Genomic DNA, 22,129 nt, shown 5'->3' with positions numbered 1-22,129 from the left:
CCTGCTAATATCATGTCCTGTAGGTCTTTTTACATTGCCAACACATGATTTTTTTCAGTAAGCAAAAACAGTTAGGAAGCTTTTTTATTAGCTTACCTGGTGATAGAAGTAGAAGAGGGCAAAAAAGTGCCTGTATCTCACCTACAGCCATACCACATTGGATATGCCCAATCTCGTCTGATCTTGGAAGCTAAGCAGTGTTGGGCCTGGTTAGTACTTGGGTGGGAGACCACATGGGAACACCAGGTGCTGTAGGTTTTTTCACATTACTGGCAAATTGTTTTTATTCTCTAGCTATTTAAATTGGAAACTTTTTCTTTTTATTGCCAGTACAGACATTTGGAAGAGGTCAAACAGACACAATAGCCATCACCTAAAGACTTACCACACTGTTTAGGCCCAATTCCAACTGCTTTTGGCAGCTAAACAGTGTATGAGCCTCTTTAGTAGTTTCATTTAAGATCCCCTGCTAATATCATGTCCTGTAGGTCTTTTTACATTACCAAAACATGATTTTTTTCATTAAGCCAAAACAGTTAGGAAACTTTTTCATTAGCTTACCTGGTGATAGAAGTAGAAGAGGGCAAAACAGTGCATGTATTTCACCTACAGCCATACCACATTGGATAGGCCCAATCTCGTCTGATCTTGGAAGCTAAGCAGTGTTGGGCCTGGTTAGTACTTGGGTGGGAGACCACATGGGAACACCAGGTGCTGTAGGTTTTTTTACATTACTGGCAAATTGTTTTTATTCTCTATCTATTTAAATTGGAAACTTTTTCTTTTTATTGCCAGCACAGACATTTAGAAGAGGTCAAACATACACAATAGCCATAACCTAAAGACTTACCACACTGTTTAGGCCCAATTCCAACTGCTTTTGGCAGCTAAACAGTGTTGAGCCTCTTTAGTAGTTTAATTTAAGATCCCCTGCTAATATCATGTCCTGTAGGTCTTTTTACATTACCAACACATGATTTTTTTCAGTAAGCAAAAACAGTTAGGAAGTTTTTTTATTAGCTTACCTGGTGATAGAAGAGAAGAGGGCAAAAAAGAGCATGTATCTCACCTACAGCCATACTGCATTGGATAGGCCCAATCTCGTCTGATCTTGGAAGCTAAGCACTGTTGGGCCTGGTTAGTACTTGGGTGGGAGACCACATGGGAACACCTGGTGCTGTAGGTTTTTTCACATTACTGGCAAATTGTTTTTATTCTCTATCTATTTAAATTGGAAACTTTTTCTTTTTATTGCCAGCACAGACATTTAGAAGAGGTCAAACATACACAATAGCCATCACCTAAAGACTTACCACACTGTTTAGGCCCAATTCCAACTGCTTTTGGCAGCTAAACAGTGTATGAGCCTCTTTAGTAGTTTCATTTAAGATCCCCTGCTAATATCATGTCCTGTAGGTCTTTTTACATTACCAAAACATGATTTTTTTCATTAAGCCAAAACAGTTAGGAAACTTTTTTATTAGCTTACCTGGTGATAGAAGTAGAAGAGGGCAAAACAGTGCATGTATCTCACCTACAGCCATACCACATTGGATAGGCCCAATCTCGTCTGATCTTGGAAGCTAAGCAGTGTTGGGCCTGGTTAGTACTTGGGTGGGGGAACACCAGGTGCTGTAGGTTTTTTCACATTACTGGCAAATTGTTTTTATTCTCTATCTATTTAAATTGGAAACTTTTTCTTTTTATTGCCAGCACAGACATTTAGAAGAGGTCAAACATACACAATAGCCATCACCTAAAGACTTACCACACTGTTTAGGCCCAATTCCAACTGCTTTTGGCAGCTAAACAGTGTTGAGCCTCTTTAGTAGTTTAATTTAAGATCCCTGCTAATATCATGTCCTGTAGGTCTTTTTACATTGCCAACACATGATTTTTTTCAGTAAGCAAAAACAGTTACGAAACTTTTTTATTAGCTTACCTGGTGATAGAAGTAGAAGAGGGCAAAAAAGTGCCTGTATCTCACCTACAGCCATACCACATTGGATATGCCCAATCTCGTCTGATCTTGGAAGCTAAGCAGTGTTGGGCCTGGTTAGTACTTGGGTGGGAGACCACATTGGAACACCAGGTGCTGTAGGTTTTTTCACATTACTGGCAAATTGTTTTTATTCTCTAGCTATTTAAATTGGAAACTTTTTCTTTTTATTGCCTGTAGAGACATTTGTAAGAGGTCAAACAGACACAATAGCCATCACCTAAAGACTTACCACACTGTTTAGGCCCAATTCCAACTGCTTTTGGCAGCTAAACAGTGTTGAGCCTCTTTAGTAGTTTAATTTAAGATTCCCTGCTAATATCATGTCCTGTAGGTCTTTTTACATTACCAACACATGATTTTTTTCAGTAAGCAAAAACAGTTAGGAAGCTTTTTTATTAGCTTACCTGGTGATAGAAGAGAAGAGGGCAAAAAAGAGCATGTATCTCACCTACAGCCATACTACATTGGATAGGCCCAATCTCGTCTGATCTTGGAAGCTAATCACTGTTGGGCCTGGTTAGTACTTGGGTGGGAGACCACATGGGAACACCTGGTGCTGTAGGTTTTTTCACATTACTGGCAAATTGTTTTTATTCTCTATCTAATTAAATTGGAAACTTTTTCTTTTTATTGCCAGCACAGACATTTAGAAGAGGTCAAACATACACAATAGCCATCACCTAAAGACTTACCACACTGTTTAGGCCCAATTCCAACTGCTTTTGGCAGCTAAACAGTGTATGAGCCTCTTTAGTAGTTTCATTTAAGATCCCCTGCTAATATCATGTCCTGTAGGTCTTTTTACATTACCAAAACATGATTTTTTTCATTAAGCCAAAACAGTTAGGAAACTTTTTTATTAGCTTACCTGGTGATAGAAGTAGAAGAGGGCAAAACAGTGCATGTATCTCACCTACAGCCATACCACATTGGATAGGCCCAATCTCGTCTGATCTTGGAAGCTAAGCAGTGTTGGGCCTGGTTAGTACTTGGGTGGGGGAACACCAGGTGCTGTAGGTTTTTTCACATTACTGGCAAATTGTTTTTATTCTCTATCTATTTAAATTGGAAACTTTTTCTTTTTATTGCCAGCACAGACATTTAGAAGAGGTCAAACATACACAATAGCCATCACCTAAAGACTTACCACACTGTTTAGGCCCAATTCCAACTGCTTTTGGCAGCTAAACAGTGTTGAGCCTCTTTAGTAGTTTAATTTAAGATCCCCTGCTAATATCATGTCCTGTAGGTCTTTTTACATTGCCAACACATGATTTTTTTCAGTAAGCAAAAACAGTTACGAAACTTTTTTATTAGCTTACCTGGTGATAGAAGTAGAAGAGGGCAAAAAAGTGCCTGTATCTCACCTACAGCCATACCACATTGGATATGCCCAATCTCGTCTGATCTTGGAAGCTAAGCAGTGTTGGGCCTGGTTAGTACTTGGGTGGGAGACCACATTGGAACACCAGGTGCTGTAGGTTTTTTCACATTACTGGCAAATTGTTTTTATTCTCTAGCTATTTAAATTGGAAACTTTTTCTTTTTATTGCCTGTAGAGACATTTGTAAGAGGTCAAACAGACACAATAGCCATCACCTAAAGACTTACCACACTGTTTAGGCCCAATTCCAACTGCTTTTGGCAGCTAAACAGTGTTGAGCCTCTTTAGTAGTTTAATTTAAGATTCCCTGCTAATATCATGTCCTGTAGGTCTTTTTACATTACCAACACATGATTTTTTTCTGTAAGCAAAAACAGTTAGGAAGCTTTTTTATTAGCTTACCTGGTGATAGAAGAGAAGAGGGCAAAAAAGAGCATGTATCTCACCTACAGCCATACCACATTGGATAGGCCCAATCTCGTCTGATCTTGGAAGCTAAGCAGTGTTGGGCCTGGTTAGTACTTGGGTGGGAGACCACATGGGAACACCTGGTGCTGTAGGTTTTTTCACATTACTGGCAAATTGTTTTTATTCTCTAGCTATTTAAATTGGAAACTTTTTATTTTTATTGCCAGTACAGACATTTGGAAGAGGTCAAACAGACACAATAGCCATCACCTAAAGACTTACCACACTGTTTAGGCCCAATTCCAACTGCTTTTGGCAGCTAAACAGTGTTGAGCCTCTTTAGTAGTTTAATTTAAGATCCCTGCTAATATCATGTCCTGTAGGTCTTTTTACATTGCCAACACATGATTTTTTTCAGTAAGCAAAAACAGTTACGAAACTTTTTTATTAGCTTACCTGGTGATAGAAGTAGAAGAGGGCAAAAAAGTGCCTGTATCTCACCTACAGCCATACCACATTGGATATGCCCAATCTCGTCTGATCTTGGAAGCTAAGCAGTGTTGGGCCTGGTTAGTACTTAGGTGGGAGACCACATGGGAACACCAGGTGCTGTAGGTTTTTTCACATTACTGGCAAATTGTTTTTATTCTCTAGCTATTTAAATTGGAAACTTTTTCTTTTTATTGCCTGTAGAGACATTTGTAAGAGGTCAAACAGACACAATAGCCATCACCTAAAGACTTACCACACTGTTTAGGCCCAATTCCAACTGCTTTTGGCAGCTAAACAGTGTTGAGCCTCTTTAGTAGTTTAATTTAAGATTCCCTGCTAATATCATGTCCTGTAGGTCTTTTTACATTACCAACACATGATTTTTTTCAGTAAGCAAAAACAGTTAGGAAGCTTTTTTATTAGCTTACCTGGTGATAGAAGAGAAGAGGGCAAAAAAGAGCATGTATCTCACCTACAGCCATACCACATTGGATAGGCCCAATCTCGTCTGATCTTGGAAGCTAAGCAGTGTTGGGCCTGGTTAGTACTTGGGTGGGAGACCACATGGGAACACCTGGTGCTGTAGGTTTTTTCACATTACTGGCAAATTGTTTTTATTCTCTAGCTATTTAAATTGGAAACTTTTTATTTTTATTGCCAGTACAGACATTTGGAAGAGGTCAAACAGACACAATAGCCATCACCTAAAGACTTACCACACTGTTTAGGCCCAATTCCAACTGCTTTTGGCAGCTAAACAGTGTTGAGCCTCTTTAGTAGTTTAATTTAAGATCCCCTGCTAATATCATGTTATGTAGGTCTTTTTACATTGCCAACACATGATTTTTTTCAGTAAGCAGAAACAGTTACGAAACTTTTTTATTAGCTTACGTGGTGATAGAAGTAGAAGAGGGCAAAAAAGTGCCTGTATCTCACCTACAGCCATAATACATTGGATATGCCCAATCTTGTCTGATCTTGGAAGCTAAGCAGTGTTGGGCCTGGTTAGTACTTGGGTGGGAGACCACATGGGAACACCAGGTGCTGTAGGTTTTTTTCACATTACTGGCAAATTGTTTTTATTCTCTATCTATTTAAATTGGAAACTTTTTCTTTTTATTGCCTGTAGAGACATTTGTAAGAGGTCAAACAGACACAATAGCCATCACCTAAAGACTTACCACACTGTTTAGGCCCAATTCCAACTGCTTTTGGCAGCTAAACAGTGTTGAGCCTCTTTAGTAGTTTAATTTAAGATCCCCTGCTAATATCATGTCCTGTAGGTCTTTTTACATTACCAACACATGATTTTTTTCAGTAAGCAAAAACAGTTAGGAAGCTTTTTTATTAGCTTACCTGGTGATAGAAGAGAAGAGGGCAAAAAAGAGCATGTATCTCACCTACAGCCATACTACATTGGATAGGCCCAATCTCGTCTGATCTTGGAAGCAAAGCAGTGTTGGGCCTGGTTAGTACTTGGGTGGGAGACCACATGGGAACACCTGGTGCTGTAGGTTTTTTCACATTACTGGCAAATTGTTTTTATTCTCTATCTATTTAAATTGGAAACTTTTTCTTTTTATTGCCAGTACAGACATTTGGAAGAGGTCAAACATACACAATAGCCATCACCTAAAGACTTACCACACTGTTTAGGCCCAATTCCAACTGCTTTTGGCAGCTAAACAGTGTTGAGCCTCTTTAGTAGTTTAATTTAAGATCCCCTGCTAATATCATGTCCTGTAGGTCTTTTTACATTGCCAACACATGATTTTTTTCAGTAAGCAAAAACAGTTACGAAACTTTTTTATTAGCTTACCTGGTGATAGAAGTAGAAGAGGGCAAAAAAGTGCCTGTATCTCACCTACAGCCATACCACATTGGATATGCCCAATCTTGTCTGATCTTGGAAGCTAAGCAGTGTTGGGCCTGGTTAGTACTTGGGTGGGAGACCACATGGGAACACCAGGTGCTGTAGGTTTTTTCACATTACTGGCAAATTGTTTTTATTCTCTAGCTATTTAAATTGGAAACTTTTTCTTTTTATTGCCAGTACAGACATTTGGAAGAGGTCAAACAGACACAATAGCCATCACCTAAAGACTTACCACACTGTTTAGGCCCAATTCCAACTGCTTTTGGCAGCTAAACAGTGTATGAGCCTCTTTAGTAGTTTCATTTAAGATCCCATGCTAATATCATGTCCTGTAGGTCTTTTTACATTACCAAAACATGATTTTTTTCATTAAGCCAAAACAGTTAGGAAACTTTTTTATTAGCTTACCTGGTGATAGAAGTAGAAGAGGGCAAAACAGTGCATGTATCGCACCTACAGCCATACCACATTGGATAGGCCCAATCTCGTCTGATCTTGGAAGCTAAGCAGTGTTGGGCCTGGTTAGTACTTGGGTGGGGGAACACCAGGTGCTGTAGGTTTTTTCACATTACTGGCAAATTGTTTTTATTCTCTATCTATTTAAATTGGAAACTTTTTCTTTTTATTGCCAGCACAGACATTTAGAAGAGGTCAAACATACACAATAGCCATCACCTAAAGACTTACCACACTGTTTAGGCCCAATTCCAACTGCTTTTGGCAGCTAAACAGTGTTGAGCCTCTTTAGTAGTTTAATTTAAGATCCCTGCTAATATCATGTCCTGTAGGTCTTTTTACATTGCCAACACATGATTTTTTTCAGTAAGCAAAAACAGTTACGAAACTTTTTTATTAGCTTACCTGGTGATAGAAGTAGAAGAGGGCAAAAAAGTGCCTGTATCTCACCTACAGCCATACCACATTGGATATGCCCAATCTCGTCTGATCTTGGAAGCTAAGCAGTGTTGGGCCTGGTTAGTACTTGGGTGGGAGACCACATGGGAACACCAGATGCTGTAGGTTTTTTCACATTACTGGCAAATTGTTTTTATTCTCTAGCTATTTAAATTGGAAACTTTTTCTTTTTATTGCCTGTAGAGACATTTGTAAGAGGTCAAACAGACACAATAGCCATCACCTAAAGACTTACCACACTGTTTAGGCCCAATTCCAACTGCTTTTGGCAGCTAAACAGTGTTGAGCCTCTTTAGTAGTTTAATTTAAGATTCCCTGCTAATATCATGTCCTGTAGGTCTTTTTACATTACCAACACATGATTTTTTTCAGTAAGCAAAAACAGTTAGGAAGCTTTTTTATTAGCTTACCTGGTGATAGAAGAGAAGAGGGCAAAAAAGAGCATGTATCTCACCTACAGCCATACCACATTGGATAGGCCCAATCTCGTCTGATCTTGGAAGCTAAGCAGTGTTGGGCCTGGTTAGTACTTGGGTGGGAGACCACATGGGAACACCTGGTGCTGTAGGTTTTTTCACATTACTGGCAAATTGTTTTTATTCTCTATCTATTTAAATTGGAAACTTTTTCTTTTTATTGCCAGTACAGACATTTGGAAGAGGTCAAACAGACACAATAGCCATCACCTAAAGACTTACCACACTGTTTAGGCCCAATTCCAACTGCTTTTGGCAGCTAAACAGTGTTGAGCCTCTTTAGTAGTTTAATTTAAGATCCCTGCTAATATCATGTCCTGTAGGTCTTTTTACATTGCCAACACATGATTTTTTTCAGTAAGCAAAAACAGTTACGAAACTTTTTTATTAGCTTACCTGGTGATAGAAGTAGAAGAGGGCAAAAAAGTGCCTGTATCTCACCTACAGCCATACCACATTGGATATGCCCAATCTCGTCTGATCTTGGAAGCTAAGCAGTGTTGGGCCTGGTTAGTACTTAGGTGGGAGACCACATGGGAACACCAGGTGCTGTAGGTTTTTTCACATTACTGGCAAATTGTTTTTATTCTCTAGCTATTTAAATTGGAAACTTTTTCTTTTTATTGCCTGTAGAGACATTTGTAAGAGGTCAAACAGACACAATAGCCATCACCTAAAGACTTACCACACTGTTTAGGCCCAATTCCAACTGCTTTTGGCAGCTAAACAGTGTTGAGCCTCTTTAGTAGTTTAATTTAAGATTCCCTGCTAATATCATGTCCTGTAGGTCTTTTTACATTACCAACACATGATTTTTTTCAGTAAGCAAAAACAGTTAGGAAGCTTTTTTATTAGCTTACCTGGTGATAGAAGAGAAGAGGGCAAAAAAGAGCATGTATCTCACCTACAGCCATACCACATTGGATAGGCCCAATCTCGTCTGATCTTGGAAGCTAAGCAGTGTTGGGCCTGGTTAGTACTTGGGTGGGAGACCACATGGGAACACCTGGTGCTGTAGGTTTTTTCACATTACTGGCAAATTGTTTTTATTCTCTAGCTATTTAAATTGGAAACTTTTTATTTTTATTGCCAGTACAGACATTTGGAAGAGGTCAAACAGACACAATAGCCATCACCTAAAGACTTACCACACTGTTTAGGCCCAATTCCAACTGCTTTTGGCAGCTAAACAGTGTTGAGCCTCTTTAGTAGTTTAATTTAAGATCCCCTGCTAATATCATGTTATGTAGGTCTTTTTACATTGCCAACACATGATTTTTTTCAGTAAGCAGAAACAGTTACGAAACTTTTTTATTAGCTTACGTGGTGATAGAAGTAGAAGAGGGCAAAAAAGTGCCTGTATCTCACCTACAGCCATAATACATTGGATATGCCCAATCTTGTCTGATCTTGGAAGCTAAGCAGTGTTGGGCCTGGTTAGTACTTGGGTGGGAGACCACATGGGAACACCAGGTGCTGTAGGTTTTTTTCACATTACTGGCAAATTGTTTTTATTCTCTATCTATTTAAATTGGAAACTTTTTCTTTTTATTGCCTGTAGAGACATTTGTAAGAGGTCAAACAGACACAATAGCCATCACCTAAAGACTTACCACACTGTTTAGGCCCAATTCCAACTGCTTTTGGCAGCTAAACAGTGTTGAGCCTCTTTAGTAGTTTAATTTAAGATCCCCTGCTAATATCATGTCCTGTAGGTCTTTTTACATTACCAACACATGATTTTTTTCAGTAAGCAAAAACAGTTAGGAAGCTTTTTTATTAGCTTACCTGGTGATAGAAGAGAAGAGGGCAAAAAAGAGCATGCATCTCACCTACAGCCATACCACATTGGATAGGCCCAATCTCGTCTGAACTTGGAAGCTAAGCAGTGTTGGGCCTGGTTAGTACTTAGGTGGGAGACCACATGGGAACACCAGGTGCTGTAGGTTTTTTCACATTACTGGCAAATTGTTTTTATTCTCTAGCTATTTAAATTGGAAACTTTTTCTTTTTATTGCCTGTAGAGACATTTGTAAGAGGTCAAACAGACACAATAGCCATCACCTAAAGACTTACCACACTGTTTAGGCCCAATTCCAACTGCTTTTGGCAGCTAAACAGTGTTGAGCCTCTTTAGTAGTTTAATTTAAGATTCCCTGCTAATATCATGTCCTGTAGGTCTTTTTACATTACCAACACATGATTTTTTTCAGTAAGCAAAAACAGTTAGGAAGCTTTTTTATTAGCTTACCTGGTGATAGAAGAGAAGAGGGCAAAAAGAGCATGTATCTCACCTACAGCCATACCACATTGGATAGGCCCAATCTCGTCTGATCTTGGAAGCTAAGCAGTGTTGGGCCTGGTTAATACTTGGGTGGGAGACCACATGGGAACACCAGGTGCTGTAGGTTTTTTCACATTACTGGCAAATTGTTTTTATTCTCTAGCTATTTAAATTGGAAACTTTTTATTTTTATTGCCAGTACAGACATTTGGAAGAGGTCAAACAGACACAATAGCCATCACCTAAAGACTTACCACACTGTTTAGGCCCAATTCCAACTGCTTTTGGCAGCTAAACAGTGTTGAGCCTCTTTAGTAGTTTAATTTAAGATCCCCTGCTAATATCATGTTATGTAGGTCTTTTTACATTGCCAACACATGATTTTTTTCAGTAAGCAGAAACAGTTACGAAACTTTTTTATTAGCTTACGTGGTGATAGAAGTAGAAGAGGGCAAAAAAGTGCCTGTATCTCACCTACAGCCATAATACATTGGATATGCCCAATCTCGTCTGATCTTGGAAGCTAAGCAGTGTTGGGCCTGGTTAGTACTTGGGTGGGAGACCACATGGGAACACCAGGTGCTGTAGGTTTTTTTCACATTACTGGCAAATTGTTTTTATTCTCTATCTATTTAAATTGGAAACTTTTTCTTTTTATTGCCTGTAGAGACATTTGTAAGAGGTCAAACAGACACAATAGCCATCACCTAAAGACTTACCACACTGTTTAGGCCCAATTCCAACTGCTTTTAGCAGCTAAACAGTGTATGAGCCTCTTTAGTAGTTTCATTTAAGATCCCCTGCTAATATCATGTCCTGTAGGTCTTTTTACATTACCAAAACATGATTTTTTTCATTAAGCCAAAACAGTTAGGAAACTTTTTTATTAGCTTACCTGGTGATAGAAGTAGAAGAGGGCAAAAAAGTGCATGTATCTCACCTACAGCCATACCACATTGGATAGGCCCAATCTCATCTGATCTTGGAAGCAAAGCAGTGTTGGGCCTGGTTAGTACTTGGGTGGGAGACCACATGGGAACACCAGTTGCTGTAGGTTTTTTCACATTACTGGCAAATTGTTTTTATTCTCTATCTATTTAAATTGGAAACTTTTTCTTTTTATTGCCAGCACAGACATTTAGAAGAGGTCAAACATACACAATAGCCATCACCTAAAGACTTACCACACTGTTTAGGCCCAATTCCAACTGCTTTTGGCAGCTAAACAGTGTTGAGCCTCTTTAGTAGTTTAATTTAAGATCCCCTGCTAATATCATGTCCTGTAGGTCTTTTTACATTGCCAACACATGATTTTTTTCAGTAAGCAAAAACAGTTAGGAAGCTTTTTTATTAGCTTACCTGGTGATAGAAGTAGAAGAGGGCAAAAAAGTGCATGTATCTCACCTACAGCCATACCACATTGGATATGCCCAATCTCGTCTGATCTTGGAAGCTAAGCAGTGTTGGGCCTGGTTAGTACTTGGGTGGGAGACCACATGGGAACACCAGGTGCTGTAGGTTTTTTCACATTACTGGCAAATTGTTTTTATTCTCTAGCTATTTAAATTGGAAACTTTTTCTTTTTATTGCCAGTACAGACATTTGGAAGAGGTCAAACAGACACAATAGCCATCACCTAAAGACTTACCACACTGTTTAGGCCCAATTCCAACTGCTTTTGGCAGCTAAACAGTGTATGAGCCTCTTTAGTAGTTTCATTTAAGATCCCCTGCTAATATTATGTCCTGTAGGTCTTTTTACATTACCAAAACATGATTTTTTTCATTAAGCCAAAACAGTTAGGAAACTTTTTTATTAGCTTACCTGGTGATAGAAGTAGAAGAGGGCAAAAAAGTGCATGTATCTCACCTACAGCCATACCACATTGGATAGGCCCAATCTCATCTGATCTTGGAAGCTAAGCAGTGTTGGGCCTGGTTAGTACTTGGGTGGGAGACCACATGGGAACACCAGTTGCTGTAGGTTTTTTCACATTACTGGCAAATTGTTTTTATTCTCTATCTATTAAAATTGGAAACTTTTTCTTTTTATTGCCAGCACAGACATTTAGAAGAGGTCAAACATACACAATAGCCATCACCTAAAGACTTACCACACTGTTTAGGCCCAATTCCAACTGCTTTTGGCAGCTAAACAGTGTTGAGCCTCTTTAGTAGTTTAATTTAAGATCCCCTGCTAATATCATGTCCTGTAGGTCTTTTTACATTGCCAACACATGATTTTTTTCAGTAAGCAAAAACAGTTAGGAAGCTTTTTTATTAGCTTACCTGGTGATAGAAGTAGAAGAGGGCAAAAAAGTGCATGTATCTCACCTACAGCCATACCACATTGGATATGCCCAATCTCGTATGATCTTGAAAGCTAAGCAGTGTTGGGCCTGGTTAGTACTTGGGTGGGAGACCATATGGGAACACCAGGTGCTGTAGGTTTTTTCACATTACTGGCAAATTGTTTTTATTCTCTAGCTATTTAAATTGGAAACTTTTTCTTTTTATTGCCAGTACAGACATTTGGAAGAGGTCAAACAGACACAATAGCCATCACCTAAAGACTTACCACACTGTTTAGGCCCAATTCCAACTGCTTTTGGCAGCTAAACAGTGTATGAGCCTCTTTAGTAGTTTCATTTAAGATCCCCTGCTAATATCATGTCCTGTAGGTCTTTTTACATGACCAAAACATGATTTTTTTCATTAAGCCAAAACAGTTAGGAAACTTTTTTATTAGCTTACCTGGTGATAGAAGTAGAAGAGGGCAAAACAGTGCATGTATCTCACCTACAGCCATACCACATTGGATAGGCCCATTCTCGTCTGATCTTGGAAGCTAAGCAGTGTTGGGCCTGGTTAGTACTTGGGTGGGAGACCACATGGGAACACCAGGTGCTGTAGGTTTTTTCACATTACTGGCAAATTGTTTTTATTCTCTATCTATTTAAATTGGAAACTTTTTCTTTTTATTGCCAGCACAGACATTTAGAAGAGGTCAAACATACACAATAGCCATCACCTAAAGACTTACCACACTGTTTAGGCCCAATTCCAACTGCTTTTGGCAGCTAAACAGTGTTGAGCCTCTTTAGTAGTTTAATTTAAGATCCCCTGCTAATATCATGTCCTGTAGGTCTTTTTACATTGCCAACACATGATTTTTTTCAGTAAGCAAAAACAGTTACGAAACTTTTTTATTAGCTTACCTGGTGATAGAAGTAGAAGAGGGCAAAAAAGTGCATGTATCTCACCTACAGCCATACCACATTGGATATGCCCATTCTCGTCTGATCTTGGAAGCTAAGCAGTGTTGGGCCTGGTTAGTACTTGGGTGGTACACCACATGGGAACACCAGGTGCTGTAGGTTTTTTCACATTACTGGCAGATTGTTTTTATTCTCTAGCTATTTAAATTGGAAACTTTTTCATTTTATTGCCTGTAGAGACATTTGTAAGAGGTCAAACAGACACAATAGCCATCACCTAAAGACTTACCACACTGTTTAGGCCCAATTCCAACTGCTTTTGGCAGCTAAACAGTGTTGAGCCTCTTTAGTAGTTTAATTTAAGATTCCCTGCTAATATCATGTCCTGTAGGTCTTTTTACATTACCAACACATGATTTTTTTCAGTAAGCAAAAACAGTTAGGAAGCTTTTTTATTAGCTTACCTGGTGATAGAAGAGAAGAGGGCAAAAAAGAGCATGTATCTCACCTACAGCCATACCACATTGGATAGGCCCAATCTCGTCTGATCTTGGAAGCTAAGCAGTGTTGGGCCTGGTTAGTACTTGGGTGGGAGACCACATGGGAACACCTGGTGCTGTAGGTTTTTTCACATTACTGGCAAATTGTTTTTATTCTCTAGCTATTTAAATTGGAAACTTTTTCTTTTTATTGCCAGTACATACATTTGGAAGAGGTCAAACAGACACAATAGCCATCACCTAAAGACTTACCACACTGTTTAGGCCCAATTCCAACTGCTTTTGGCAGCTAAACAGTGTTGAGCCTCTTTAGTAGTTTAATTTAAGATCCCCTGCTAATATCATGTTATGTAGGTCTTTTTACATTGCCAACACATGATTTTTTTCAGTAAGCAGAAACAGTTACGAAACTTTTTTATTAGCTTACGTGGTGATAGAAGTAGAAGAGGGCAAAAAAGTGCCTGTATCTCACCTACAGCCATAATACATTGGATATGCCGAATCTCGTCTGATCTTGGAAGCTAAGCAGTGTTGGGCCTGGTTAGTACTTGGGTGGGAGACCACATGGGAACACCAGGTACTGTAGGTTTTTTCACATTACTGGCAAATTGTTTTTATTCTCTAGCTATTTAAATTGGAAACTTTTTCTTTTTATTGCCTGTAGAGACATTTGTAAGAGGTCAAACAGACACAATAGCCATCACCTAAAGACTTACCACACTGTTTAGGACCAATTCCAACTGCTTTTGGCAGCTAAACAGTGTTGAGCCTCTTTAGTAGTTTAATTTAAGATCCCCTGCTAATATCATGTCCTGTAGGTCTTTTTACATTACCAACACATGATTTTTTTCAGTAAGCAAAAACAGTTAGGAAGCTTTTTTATTAGCTTACCTGGTGATAGAAGAGAAGAGGGCAAAAAAGAGCATGTATCTCACCTACAGCCATACCACATTGGATAGGCCCAATCTCGTCTGATCTTGGAAGCTAAGCAGTGTTGGACCTGGTTAGTACTTGGGTGGGAGACCACATGGGAACACCTGGTGCTGTAGGTTTTTTCACATTACTGGCAAATTGTTTTTATTCTCTAGCTATTTAAATTGGAAACTTTTTCTTTTTATTGCCAGTACAGACATTTGGAAGAGGTCAAACAGACACAATAGCCATCACCTAAAGACTTACCACACTGTTTAGGCCCAATTCCAACTGCTTTTGGCAGCTAAACAGTGTTGAGCCTCTTTAGTAGTTTAATTTAAGATTCCCTGCTAATATCATGTCCTGTAGGTCTTTTTACATTACCAACACATGATTTTTTTCAGTAAGCAAAAACAGTTAGGAAGCTTTTTTATTAGCTTACCTGGTGATAGAAGAGAAGAGGGCAAAAAAGTGCCTGTATCTCACCTACAGCCATACCACATTGGATATGCCCATTCTCGTCTGATCTTGGAAGCTAAGCAGTGTTGGGCCTGGTTAGTACTTGGGTGGTACACCACATGGGAACACCAGGTGCTGTAGGTTTTTTCACATTACTGGCAGATTGTTTTTATTCTCTAGCTATTTAAATTGGAAACTTTTTCATTTTATTGCCTGTAGAGACATTTGTAAGAGGTCAAACAGACACAATAGCCATCACCTAAAGACTTACCACACTGTTTAGGCCCAATTCCAACTGCTTTTGGCAGCTAAACAGTGTTGAGCCTCTTTAGTAGTTTAATTTAAGATTCCCTGCTAATATCATGTCCTGTAGGTCTTTTTACATTACCAACACATGATTTTTTTCAGTAAGCAAAAACAGTTAGGAAGCTTTTTTATTAGCTTACCTGGTGATAGAAGAGAAGAGGGCAAAAAAGAGCATGTATCTCACCTACAGCCATACCACATTGGATAGGCCCAATCTCGTCTGATCTTGGAAGCTAAGCAGTGTTGGGCCTGGTTAGTACTTGGGTGGGAGACCACATGGGAACACCAGGTGCTGTAGGTTTTTTCACATTACTGGCAAATTGTTTTTATTCTCTAGCTATTTAAATTGGAAACTTTTTCTTTTTATTGCCTGTAGAGACATTTGTAAGAGGTCAAACAGACACAATAGCCATCACCTAAAGACTTACCACACTGTTTAGGACCAATTCCAACTGCTTTTGGCAGCTAAACAGTGTTGAGCCTCTTTAGTAGTTTAATTTAAGATCCCCTGCTAATATCATGTCCTGTAGGTCTTTTTACATTACCAACACATGATTTTTTTCAGTAAGCAAAAACAGTTAGGAAGCTTTTTTTATTAGCTTACCTGGTGATAGAAGAGAAGAGGGCAAAAAAGAGCATGTATCTCACCTACAGCCATACCACATTGGATAGGCCCAATCTCGTCTGATCTTGGAAGCTAAGCAGTGTTGGACCTGGTTAGTACTTGGGTGGGAGACCACATGGGAACACCTGGTGCTGTAGGTTTTTTCACATTACTGGCAAATTGTTTTTATTCTCTAGCTATTTAAATTGGAAACTTTTTCTTTTTATTGCCAGTACAGACATTTGGAAGAGGTCAAACAGACACAATAGCCATCACCTAAAGACTTACCACACTGTTTAGGCCCAATTCCAACTGCTTTTGGCAGCTAAACAGTGTTGAGCCTCTTTAGTAGTTTAATTTAAGATTCCCTGCTAATATCATGTCCTGTAGGTCTTTTTACATTACCAACACATGATTTTTTTCAGTAAGCAAAAACAGTTAGGAAGCTTTTTTATTAGCTTACCTGGTGATAGAAGAGAAGAGGGCAAAAAAGAGCATGTATCTCACCTACAGCCATACCACATTGGATAGGCCCAATCTCGTCTGATCTTGGAAGCTAAGCAGTGTTGGGCCTGGTTAGTACTTGGGTGGGAGACCACATGGGAACACCTGGTGCTGTAGGTTTTTTCACATTACTGGCAAATTGTTTTTATTCTCTAGCTATTTAAATTGGAAACTTTTTCTTTTTATTGCCAGTACAGACATTTGGAAGAGGTCAAACAGACACAATAGCCATCACCTAAGGACTTACCACACTGTTTAGGCCCAATTACAACTGCTTTTGGCAGCTAAACAGTGTTGAGCCTCTTTAGTAGTTTAATTTAAGATCCCCTGCTAATATCATGTCCTGTAGGTCTTTTTACATTGCCAACACATGATTTTTTTCATTAAGCCAAAACAGTTAGGAAACTTTTTTATTAGCTTACCTGGTGATAGAAGTAGAAGAGGACAAAAAAGTGCCTGTATCTCACCTACAGCCATACCACATTGGATATGCCCAATCTCGTCTGATCTTGGAAGCTAAGCAGTGTTGGGCCTGGTTAGTACTTGGGTGGGAGACCACATGGGAACACCAGGTGCTGTAGGTTTTTTCACATTACTGGCAAATTGTTTTTATTCTCTAGCTATTTAAATTGGAAACTTTTTCTTTTTATTGCCAGTACAGACATTTGGAAGAGGTCAAACAGACACAATAGCCATCACCTAAAGACTTACCACACTGTTTAGGCCCAATTCCAACTGCTTTTGGCAGCTAAACAGTGTATGAGCCTCTTTAGTAGTTTAATTTAAGATCCCCTGCTAATATTATGTCCTGTAGGTCTTTTTACATTACCAAAACATGATTTTTTTCATTAAGCCAAAACAGTTAGGAAACTTTTTTATTAGCTTACCTGGTGATAGAAGTAGAAGAGGGCAAAAAAGTGCATGTATCTCACCTACAGCCATACCACATTGGATAGGCCCAATCTCATCTGATCTTGGAAGCTAAGCAGTGTTGGGCCTGGTTAGTACTTGGGTGGGAGACCACATGGGAACACCAGTTGCTGTAGGTTTTTTCACATTACTGGCAAATTGTTTTTATTCTCTATCTATTTAAATTGGAAACTTTTTCTTTTTATTGCCAGCACAGACATTTAGAAGAGGTCAAACATACACAATAGCCATCACCTAAAGACTTACCACACTGTTTAGGCCCAATTCCAACTGCTTTTGGCAGCTAAACAGTGTTGAGCCTCTTTAGTAGTTTAATTTAAGATCCCCTGCTAATATCATGTCCTGTAGGTCTTTTTACATTGCCAACACATGATTTTTTTCAGTAAGCAAAAACAGTTAGGAAGCTTTTTTATTAGCTTACCTGGTGATAGAAGTAGAAGAGGGCAAAAAAGTGCATGTATCTCACCTACAGCCATACCACATTGGATATGCCCAATCTCGTATGATCTTGAAAGCTAAGCAGTGTTGGGCCTGGTTAGTACTTGGGTGGGAGACCATATGGGAACACCAGGTGCTGTAGGTTTTTTCACATTACTGGCAAATTGTTTTTATTCTCTAGCTATTTAAATTGGAAACTTTTTCTTTTTATTGCCAGTACAGACATTTGGAAGAGGTCAAACAGACACAATAGCCATCACCTAAAGACTTACCACACTGTTTAGGCCCAATTCCAACTGCTTTTGGCAGCTAAACAGTGTATGAGCCTCTTTAGTAGTTTCATTTAAGATCCCCTGCTAATATCATGTCCTGTAGGTCTTTTTACATGACCAAAACATGATTTTTTTCATTAAGCCAAAACAGTTAGGAAACTTTTTTATTAGCTTACCTGGTGATAGAAGTAGAAGAGGGCAAAACAGTGCATGTATCTCACCTACAGCCATACCACATTGGATAGGCCCATTCTCGTCTGATCTTGGAAGCTAAGCAGTGTTGGGCCTGGTTAGTACTTGGGTGGGAGACCACATGGGAACACCAGGTGCTGTAGGTTTTTTCACATTACTGGCAAATTGTTTTTATTCTCTATCTATTTAAATTGGAAACTTTTTCTTTTTATTGCCAGCACAGACATTTAGAAGAGGTCAAACATACACAATAGCCATCACCTAAAGACTTACCACACTGTTTAGGCCCAATTCCAACTGCTTTTGGCAGCTAAACAGTGTTGAGCCTCTTTAGTAGTTTAATTTAAGATCCCCTGCTAATATCATGTCCTGTAGGTCTTTTTACATTGCCAACACATGATTTTTTTCAGTAAGCAAAAACAGTTACGAAACTTTTTTATTAGCTTACCTGGTGATAGAAGTAGAAGAGGGCAAAAAAGTGCCTGTATCTCACCTACAGCCATACCACATTGGATATGCCCATTCTCGTCTGATCTTGGAAGCTAAGCAGTGTTGGGCCTGGTTAGTACTTGGGTGGTACACCACATGGGAACACCAGGTGCTGTAGGTTTTTTCACATTACTGGCAGATTGTTTTTATTCTCTAGCTATTTAAATTGGAAACTTTTTCATTTTATTGCCTGTAGAGACATTTGTAAGAGGTCAAACAGACACAATAGCCATCACCTAAAGACTTACCACACTGTTTAGGCCCAATTCCAACTGCTTTTGGCAGCTAAACAGTGTTGAGCCTCTTTAGTAGTTTAATTTAAGATTCCCTGCTAATATCATGTCCTGTAGGTCTTTTTACATTACCAACACATGATTTTTTTCAGTAAGCAAAAACAGTTAGGAAGCTTTTTTATTAGCTTACCTGGTGATAGAAGAGAAGAGGGCAAAAAAGAGCATGTATCTCACCTACAGCCATACCACATTGGATAGGCCCAATCTCGTCTGATCTTGGAAGCTAAGCAGTGTTGGGCCTGGTTAGTACTTGGGTGGGAGACCACATGGGAACACCTGGTGCTGTAGGTTTTTTCACATTACTGGCAAATTGTTTTTATTCTCTAGCTATTTAAATTGGAAACTTTTTCTTTTTATTGCCAGTACATACATTTGGAAGAGGTCAAACAGACACAATAGCCATCACCTAAAGACTTACCACACTGTTTAGGCCCAATTCCAACTGCTTTTGGCAGCTAAACAGTGTTGAGCCTCTTTAGTAGTTTAATTTAAGATCCCCTGCTAATATCATGTTATGTAGGTCTTTTTACATTGCCAACACATGATTTTTTTCAGTAAGCAGAAACAGTTACGAAACTTTTTTATTAGCTTACGTGGTGATAGAAGTAGAAGAGGGCAAAAAAGTGCCTGTATCTCACCTACAGCCATAATACATTGGATATGCCCAATCTCGTCTGATCTTGGAAGCTAAGCAGTGTTGGGCCTGGTTAGTACTTGGGTGGGAGACCACATGGGAACACCAGGTACTGTAGGTTTTTTCACATTACTGGCAAATTGTTTTTATTCTCTAGCTATTTAAATTGGAAACTTTTTCTTTTTATTGCCTGTAGAGACATTTGTAAGAGGTCAAACAGACACAATAGCCATCACCTAAAGACTTACCACACTGTTTAGGACCAATTCCAACTGCTTTTGGCAGCTAAACAGTGTTGAGCCTCTTTAGTAGTTTAATTTAAGATCCCCTGCTAATATCATGTCCTGTAGGTCTTTTTACATTACCAACACATGATTTTTTTCAGTAAGCAAAAACAGTTAGGAAGCTTTTTTATTAGCTTACCTGGTGATAGAAGAGAAGAGGGCAAAAAAGAGCATGTATCTCACATACAGCCATACCACATTGGATAGGCCCAATCTCGTCTGATCTTGGAAGCTAAGCAGTGTTGGACCTGGTTAGTACTTGGGTGGGAGACCACATGGGAACACCTGGTGCTGTAGGTTTTTTCACATTACTGGCAAATTGTTTTTATTCTCTAGCTATTTAAATTGGAAACTTTTTCTTTTTATTGCCAGTACAGACATTTGGAAGAGGTCAAACAGACACAATAGCCATCACCTAAAGACTTACCACACTGTTTAGGCCCAATTCCAACTGCTTTTGGCAGCTAAACAGTGTTGAGCCTCTTTAGTAGTTTAATTTAAGATTCCCTGCTAATATCATGTCCTGTAGGTCTTTTTACATTACCAACACATGATTTTTTTCAGTAAGCAAAAACAGTTAGGAAGCTTTTTTATTAGCTTACCTGGTGATAGAAGAGAAGAGGGCAAAAAAGAGCATGTATCTCACCTACAGCCATACCACATTGGATAGGCCCAATCTCGTCTGATCTTGGAAGCTAAGCAGTGTTGGGCCTGGTTAGTACTTGGGTGGGAGACCACATGGGAACACCTGGTGCTGTAGGTTTTTTCACATTACTGGCAAATTGTTTTTATTCTCTAGCTATTTAAATTGGAAACTTTTTCTTTTTATTGCCAGTACAGACATTTGGAAGAGGTCAAACAGACACAATAGCCATCACCTAAGGACTTACCACACTGTTTAGGCCCAATTACAACTGCTTTTGGCAGCTAAACAGTGTTGAGCCTCTTTAGTAGTTTAATTTAAGATCCCCTGCTAATATCATGTCCTGTAGGTCTTTTTACATTGCCAACACATGATTTTTTTCATTAAGCCAAAACAGTTAGGAAACTTTTTTATTAGCTTACCTGGTGATAGAAGTAGAAGAGGACAAAAAAGTGCCTGTATCTCACCTACAGCCATACCACATTGGATATGCCCAATCTCGTCTGATCTTGGAAGCTAAGCAGTGTTGGGCCTGGTTAGTACTTGGGTGGGAGACCACATGGGAACACCAGGTGCTGTAGGTTTTTTCACATTACTGGCAAATTGTTTTTATTCTCTAGCTATTTAAATTGGAAACTTTTTCTTTTTATTGCCAGTACAGACATTTGGAAGAGGTCAAACAGACACAATAGCCATCACCTAAAGACTTACCACACTGTTTAGGCCCAATTCCAACTGCTTTTGGCAGCTAAACAGTGTATGAGCCTCTTTAGTAGTTTCATTTAAGATCCCCTGCTAATATTATGTCCTGTAGGTCTTTTTACATTACCAAAACATGATTTTTTTCATTAAGCCAAAACAGTTAGGAAACTTTTTTATTAGCTTACCTGGTGATAGAAGTAGAAGAGGGCAAAAAAGTGCATGTATCTCACCTACAGCCATACCACATTGGATAGGCCCAATCTCATCTGATCTTGGAAGCTAAGCAGTGTTGGGCCTGGTTAGTACTTGGGTGGGAGACCACATGGGAACACCAGTTGCTGTAGGTTTTTTCACATTACTGGCAAATTGTTTTTATTCTCTATCTATTTAAATTGGAAACTTTTTCTTTTTATTGCCAGCACAGACATTTAGAAGAGGTCAAACATACACAATAGCCATCACCTAAAGACTTACCACACTGTTTAGGCCCAATTCCAACTGCTTTTGGCAGCTAAACAGTGTTGAGCCTCTTTAGTAGTTTAATTTAAGATCCCCTGCTAATATCATGTCCTGTAGGTCTTTTTACATTGCCAACACATGATTTTTTTCAGTAAGCAAAAACAGTTAGGAAGCTTTTTTATTAGCTTACCTGGTGATAGAAGTAGAAGAGGGCAAAAAAGTGCATGTATCTCACCTACAGCCATACCACATTGGATATGCCCAATCTCGTATGATCTTGAAAGCTAAGCAGTGTTGGGCCTGGTTAGTACTTGGGTGGGAGACCATATGGGAACACCAGGTGCTGTAGGTTTTTTCACATTACTGGCAAATTGTTTTTATTCTCTAGCTATTTAAATTGGAAACTTTTTCTTTTTATTGCCAGTACAGACATTTGGAAGAGGTCAAACAGACA

General features: G+C 39.1%; 42 non-coding genes and 6 pseudogenes across 42 annotated transcripts; all 48 read left to right on the top strand.

Annotated features, from left to right (window-relative positions):
• Positions 1 to 139: 139 nt before the first annotated feature.
• Positions 140 to 258, top strand: LOC146024970 (5S ribosomal RNA). Its single transcript, XR_014454054.1, has one exon. It is a non-coding gene; the product is annotated as a 5S ribosomal RNA (ribosomal RNA).
• A 346-nt stretch (positions 259 to 604) lies between these two features.
• Positions 605 to 723, top strand: LOC146022098 (5S ribosomal RNA). The gene has a single exon (XR_014451566.1). It is a non-coding gene; the product is annotated as a 5S ribosomal RNA (ribosomal RNA).
• A 344-nt stretch (positions 724 to 1,067) lies between these two features.
• On the top strand, positions 1,068 to 1,186 carry LOC146023976 (5S ribosomal RNA). Its single transcript, XR_014453375.1, has one exon. It is a non-coding gene; the product is annotated as a 5S ribosomal RNA (ribosomal RNA).
• A 346-nt stretch (positions 1,187 to 1,532) lies between these two features.
• LOC146025200 (5S ribosomal RNA) lies at positions 1,533 to 1,641 on the top strand (annotated as a pseudogene).
• A 344-nt stretch (positions 1,642 to 1,985) lies between these two features.
• LOC146021692 (5S ribosomal RNA) lies at positions 1,986 to 2,104 on the top strand. The gene has a single exon (XR_014451169.1). It is a non-coding gene; the product is annotated as a 5S ribosomal RNA (ribosomal RNA).
• Positions 2,105 to 2,448: 344 nt separating this feature from the next.
• LOC146024570 (5S ribosomal RNA) lies at positions 2,449 to 2,567 on the top strand. Its single transcript, XR_014453943.1, has one exon. It is a non-coding gene; the product is annotated as a 5S ribosomal RNA (ribosomal RNA).
• A 346-nt stretch (positions 2,568 to 2,913) lies between these two features.
• On the top strand, positions 2,914 to 3,022 carry LOC146025199 (5S ribosomal RNA; annotated as a pseudogene).
• A 345-nt stretch (positions 3,023 to 3,367) lies between these two features.
• LOC146021691 (5S ribosomal RNA) lies at positions 3,368 to 3,486 on the top strand. Its single transcript, XR_014451168.1, has one exon. It is a non-coding gene; the product is annotated as a 5S ribosomal RNA (ribosomal RNA).
• A 344-nt stretch (positions 3,487 to 3,830) lies between these two features.
• LOC146022435 (5S ribosomal RNA) lies at positions 3,831 to 3,949 on the top strand. Its single transcript, XR_014451893.1, has one exon. It is a non-coding gene; the product is annotated as a 5S ribosomal RNA (ribosomal RNA).
• Positions 3,950 to 4,293: 344 nt separating this feature from the next.
• LOC146025536 (5S ribosomal RNA) lies at positions 4,294 to 4,412 on the top strand. Its single transcript, XR_014454195.1, has one exon. It is a non-coding gene; the product is annotated as a 5S ribosomal RNA (ribosomal RNA).
• A 344-nt stretch (positions 4,413 to 4,756) lies between these two features.
• LOC146022434 (5S ribosomal RNA) lies at positions 4,757 to 4,875 on the top strand. The gene has a single exon (XR_014451892.1). It is a non-coding gene; the product is annotated as a 5S ribosomal RNA (ribosomal RNA).
• Positions 4,876 to 5,220: 345 nt separating this feature from the next.
• LOC146024699 (5S ribosomal RNA) lies at positions 5,221 to 5,339 on the top strand (annotated as a pseudogene).
• Positions 5,340 to 5,684: 345 nt separating this feature from the next.
• On the top strand, positions 5,685 to 5,803 carry LOC146023988 (5S ribosomal RNA). Its single transcript, XR_014453387.1, has one exon. It is a non-coding gene; the product is annotated as a 5S ribosomal RNA (ribosomal RNA).
• A 345-nt stretch (positions 5,804 to 6,148) lies between these two features.
• On the top strand, positions 6,149 to 6,267 carry LOC146022612 (5S ribosomal RNA). Its single transcript, XR_014452060.1, has one exon. It is a non-coding gene; the product is annotated as a 5S ribosomal RNA (ribosomal RNA).
• A 346-nt stretch (positions 6,268 to 6,613) lies between these two features.
• On the top strand, positions 6,614 to 6,722 carry LOC146025198 (5S ribosomal RNA; annotated as a pseudogene).
• Positions 6,723 to 7,066: 344 nt separating this feature from the next.
• On the top strand, positions 7,067 to 7,185 carry LOC146023002 (5S ribosomal RNA). The gene has a single exon (XR_014452434.1). It is a non-coding gene; the product is annotated as a 5S ribosomal RNA (ribosomal RNA).
• Positions 7,186 to 7,529: 344 nt separating this feature from the next.
• LOC146022433 (5S ribosomal RNA) lies at positions 7,530 to 7,648 on the top strand. The gene has a single exon (XR_014451891.1). It is a non-coding gene; the product is annotated as a 5S ribosomal RNA (ribosomal RNA).
• Positions 7,649 to 7,992: 344 nt separating this feature from the next.
• Positions 7,993 to 8,111, top strand: LOC146025535 (5S ribosomal RNA). Its single transcript, XR_014454194.1, has one exon. It is a non-coding gene; the product is annotated as a 5S ribosomal RNA (ribosomal RNA).
• A 344-nt stretch (positions 8,112 to 8,455) lies between these two features.
• On the top strand, positions 8,456 to 8,574 carry LOC146022432 (5S ribosomal RNA). The gene has a single exon (XR_014451890.1). It is a non-coding gene; the product is annotated as a 5S ribosomal RNA (ribosomal RNA).
• Positions 8,575 to 8,919: 345 nt separating this feature from the next.
• Positions 8,920 to 9,038, top strand: LOC146024698 (5S ribosomal RNA; annotated as a pseudogene).
• Positions 9,039 to 9,383: 345 nt separating this feature from the next.
• On the top strand, positions 9,384 to 9,502 carry LOC146021711 (5S ribosomal RNA). The gene has a single exon (XR_014451188.1). It is a non-coding gene; the product is annotated as a 5S ribosomal RNA (ribosomal RNA).
• Positions 9,503 to 9,845: 343 nt separating this feature from the next.
• LOC146023665 (5S ribosomal RNA) lies at positions 9,846 to 9,964 on the top strand. The gene has a single exon (XR_014453075.1). It is a non-coding gene; the product is annotated as a 5S ribosomal RNA (ribosomal RNA).
• Positions 9,965 to 10,309: 345 nt separating this feature from the next.
• Positions 10,310 to 10,428, top strand: LOC146023933 (5S ribosomal RNA). The gene has a single exon (XR_014453333.1). It is a non-coding gene; the product is annotated as a 5S ribosomal RNA (ribosomal RNA).
• Positions 10,429 to 10,775: 347 nt separating this feature from the next.
• On the top strand, positions 10,776 to 10,894 carry LOC146024413 (5S ribosomal RNA). Its single transcript, XR_014453795.1, has one exon. It is a non-coding gene; the product is annotated as a 5S ribosomal RNA (ribosomal RNA).
• Positions 10,895 to 11,239: 345 nt separating this feature from the next.
• LOC146024958 (5S ribosomal RNA) lies at positions 11,240 to 11,358 on the top strand. The gene has a single exon (XR_014454053.1). It is a non-coding gene; the product is annotated as a 5S ribosomal RNA (ribosomal RNA).
• Positions 11,359 to 11,704: 346 nt separating this feature from the next.
• Positions 11,705 to 11,823, top strand: LOC146023826 (5S ribosomal RNA). Its single transcript, XR_014453229.1, has one exon. It is a non-coding gene; the product is annotated as a 5S ribosomal RNA (ribosomal RNA).
• A 345-nt stretch (positions 11,824 to 12,168) lies between these two features.
• On the top strand, positions 12,169 to 12,287 carry LOC146023433 (5S ribosomal RNA). The gene has a single exon (XR_014452851.1). It is a non-coding gene; the product is annotated as a 5S ribosomal RNA (ribosomal RNA).
• A 346-nt stretch (positions 12,288 to 12,633) lies between these two features.
• On the top strand, positions 12,634 to 12,752 carry LOC146023897 (5S ribosomal RNA). The gene has a single exon (XR_014453298.1). It is a non-coding gene; the product is annotated as a 5S ribosomal RNA (ribosomal RNA).
• A 345-nt stretch (positions 12,753 to 13,097) lies between these two features.
• On the top strand, positions 13,098 to 13,216 carry LOC146024474 (5S ribosomal RNA). The gene has a single exon (XR_014453854.1). It is a non-coding gene; the product is annotated as a 5S ribosomal RNA (ribosomal RNA).
• Positions 13,217 to 13,560: 344 nt separating this feature from the next.
• On the top strand, positions 13,561 to 13,679 carry LOC146022431 (5S ribosomal RNA). The gene has a single exon (XR_014451889.1). It is a non-coding gene; the product is annotated as a 5S ribosomal RNA (ribosomal RNA).
• Positions 13,680 to 14,024: 345 nt separating this feature from the next.
• Positions 14,025 to 14,143, top strand: LOC146025037 (5S ribosomal RNA; annotated as a pseudogene).
• Positions 14,144 to 14,487: 344 nt separating this feature from the next.
• On the top strand, positions 14,488 to 14,606 carry LOC146023248 (5S ribosomal RNA). Its single transcript, XR_014452671.1, has one exon. It is a non-coding gene; the product is annotated as a 5S ribosomal RNA (ribosomal RNA).
• Positions 14,607 to 14,950: 344 nt separating this feature from the next.
• Positions 14,951 to 15,069, top strand: LOC146024472 (5S ribosomal RNA). Its single transcript, XR_014453852.1, has one exon. It is a non-coding gene; the product is annotated as a 5S ribosomal RNA (ribosomal RNA).
• A 344-nt stretch (positions 15,070 to 15,413) lies between these two features.
• Positions 15,414 to 15,532, top strand: LOC146022097 (5S ribosomal RNA). The gene has a single exon (XR_014451565.1). It is a non-coding gene; the product is annotated as a 5S ribosomal RNA (ribosomal RNA).
• A 345-nt stretch (positions 15,533 to 15,877) lies between these two features.
• Positions 15,878 to 15,996, top strand: LOC146023247 (5S ribosomal RNA). The gene has a single exon (XR_014452670.1). It is a non-coding gene; the product is annotated as a 5S ribosomal RNA (ribosomal RNA).
• A 344-nt stretch (positions 15,997 to 16,340) lies between these two features.
• LOC146022430 (5S ribosomal RNA) lies at positions 16,341 to 16,459 on the top strand. The gene has a single exon (XR_014451888.1). It is a non-coding gene; the product is annotated as a 5S ribosomal RNA (ribosomal RNA).
• Positions 16,460 to 16,804: 345 nt separating this feature from the next.
• On the top strand, positions 16,805 to 16,923 carry LOC146024946 (5S ribosomal RNA). The gene has a single exon (XR_014454052.1). It is a non-coding gene; the product is annotated as a 5S ribosomal RNA (ribosomal RNA).
• A 346-nt stretch (positions 16,924 to 17,269) lies between these two features.
• Positions 17,270 to 17,388, top strand: LOC146023825 (5S ribosomal RNA). The gene has a single exon (XR_014453228.1). It is a non-coding gene; the product is annotated as a 5S ribosomal RNA (ribosomal RNA).
• A 345-nt stretch (positions 17,389 to 17,733) lies between these two features.
• LOC146023431 (5S ribosomal RNA) lies at positions 17,734 to 17,852 on the top strand. Its single transcript, XR_014452849.1, has one exon. It is a non-coding gene; the product is annotated as a 5S ribosomal RNA (ribosomal RNA).
• A 346-nt stretch (positions 17,853 to 18,198) lies between these two features.
• Positions 18,199 to 18,317, top strand: LOC146023895 (5S ribosomal RNA). The gene has a single exon (XR_014453296.1). It is a non-coding gene; the product is annotated as a 5S ribosomal RNA (ribosomal RNA).
• Positions 18,318 to 18,662: 345 nt separating this feature from the next.
• LOC146024471 (5S ribosomal RNA) lies at positions 18,663 to 18,781 on the top strand. The gene has a single exon (XR_014453851.1). It is a non-coding gene; the product is annotated as a 5S ribosomal RNA (ribosomal RNA).
• A 344-nt stretch (positions 18,782 to 19,125) lies between these two features.
• Positions 19,126 to 19,244, top strand: LOC146022429 (5S ribosomal RNA). Its single transcript, XR_014451887.1, has one exon. It is a non-coding gene; the product is annotated as a 5S ribosomal RNA (ribosomal RNA).
• A 345-nt stretch (positions 19,245 to 19,589) lies between these two features.
• On the top strand, positions 19,590 to 19,708 carry LOC146024531 (5S ribosomal RNA). Its single transcript, XR_014453907.1, has one exon. It is a non-coding gene; the product is annotated as a 5S ribosomal RNA (ribosomal RNA).
• A 344-nt stretch (positions 19,709 to 20,052) lies between these two features.
• On the top strand, positions 20,053 to 20,171 carry LOC146024115 (5S ribosomal RNA). Its single transcript, XR_014453507.1, has one exon. It is a non-coding gene; the product is annotated as a 5S ribosomal RNA (ribosomal RNA).
• Positions 20,172 to 20,515: 344 nt separating this feature from the next.
• LOC146022427 (5S ribosomal RNA) lies at positions 20,516 to 20,634 on the top strand. The gene has a single exon (XR_014451885.1). It is a non-coding gene; the product is annotated as a 5S ribosomal RNA (ribosomal RNA).
• Positions 20,635 to 20,979: 345 nt separating this feature from the next.
• On the top strand, positions 20,980 to 21,098 carry LOC146024933 (5S ribosomal RNA). The gene has a single exon (XR_014454050.1). It is a non-coding gene; the product is annotated as a 5S ribosomal RNA (ribosomal RNA).
• Positions 21,099 to 21,444: 346 nt separating this feature from the next.
• On the top strand, positions 21,445 to 21,563 carry LOC146023824 (5S ribosomal RNA). The gene has a single exon (XR_014453227.1). It is a non-coding gene; the product is annotated as a 5S ribosomal RNA (ribosomal RNA).
• Positions 21,564 to 21,908: 345 nt separating this feature from the next.
• On the top strand, positions 21,909 to 22,027 carry LOC146023430 (5S ribosomal RNA). The gene has a single exon (XR_014452848.1). It is a non-coding gene; the product is annotated as a 5S ribosomal RNA (ribosomal RNA).
• Positions 22,028 to 22,129: the final 102 nt, after the last annotated feature.

This window comes from Crinia signifera, chromosome 7 (genome assembly GCF_055691185.1).
Source record: "Crinia signifera chromosome 7, ASM5569118v1, whole genome shotgun sequence".
In the NCBI taxonomy this organism is placed as follows: Eukaryota; Metazoa; Chordata; class Amphibia; order Anura; family Myobatrachidae; genus Crinia; species Crinia signifera.
The sequence above is the reverse complement of the archived record's forward strand: the minus strand, read 5'-3'. Positions and strand labels throughout refer to the sequence as shown.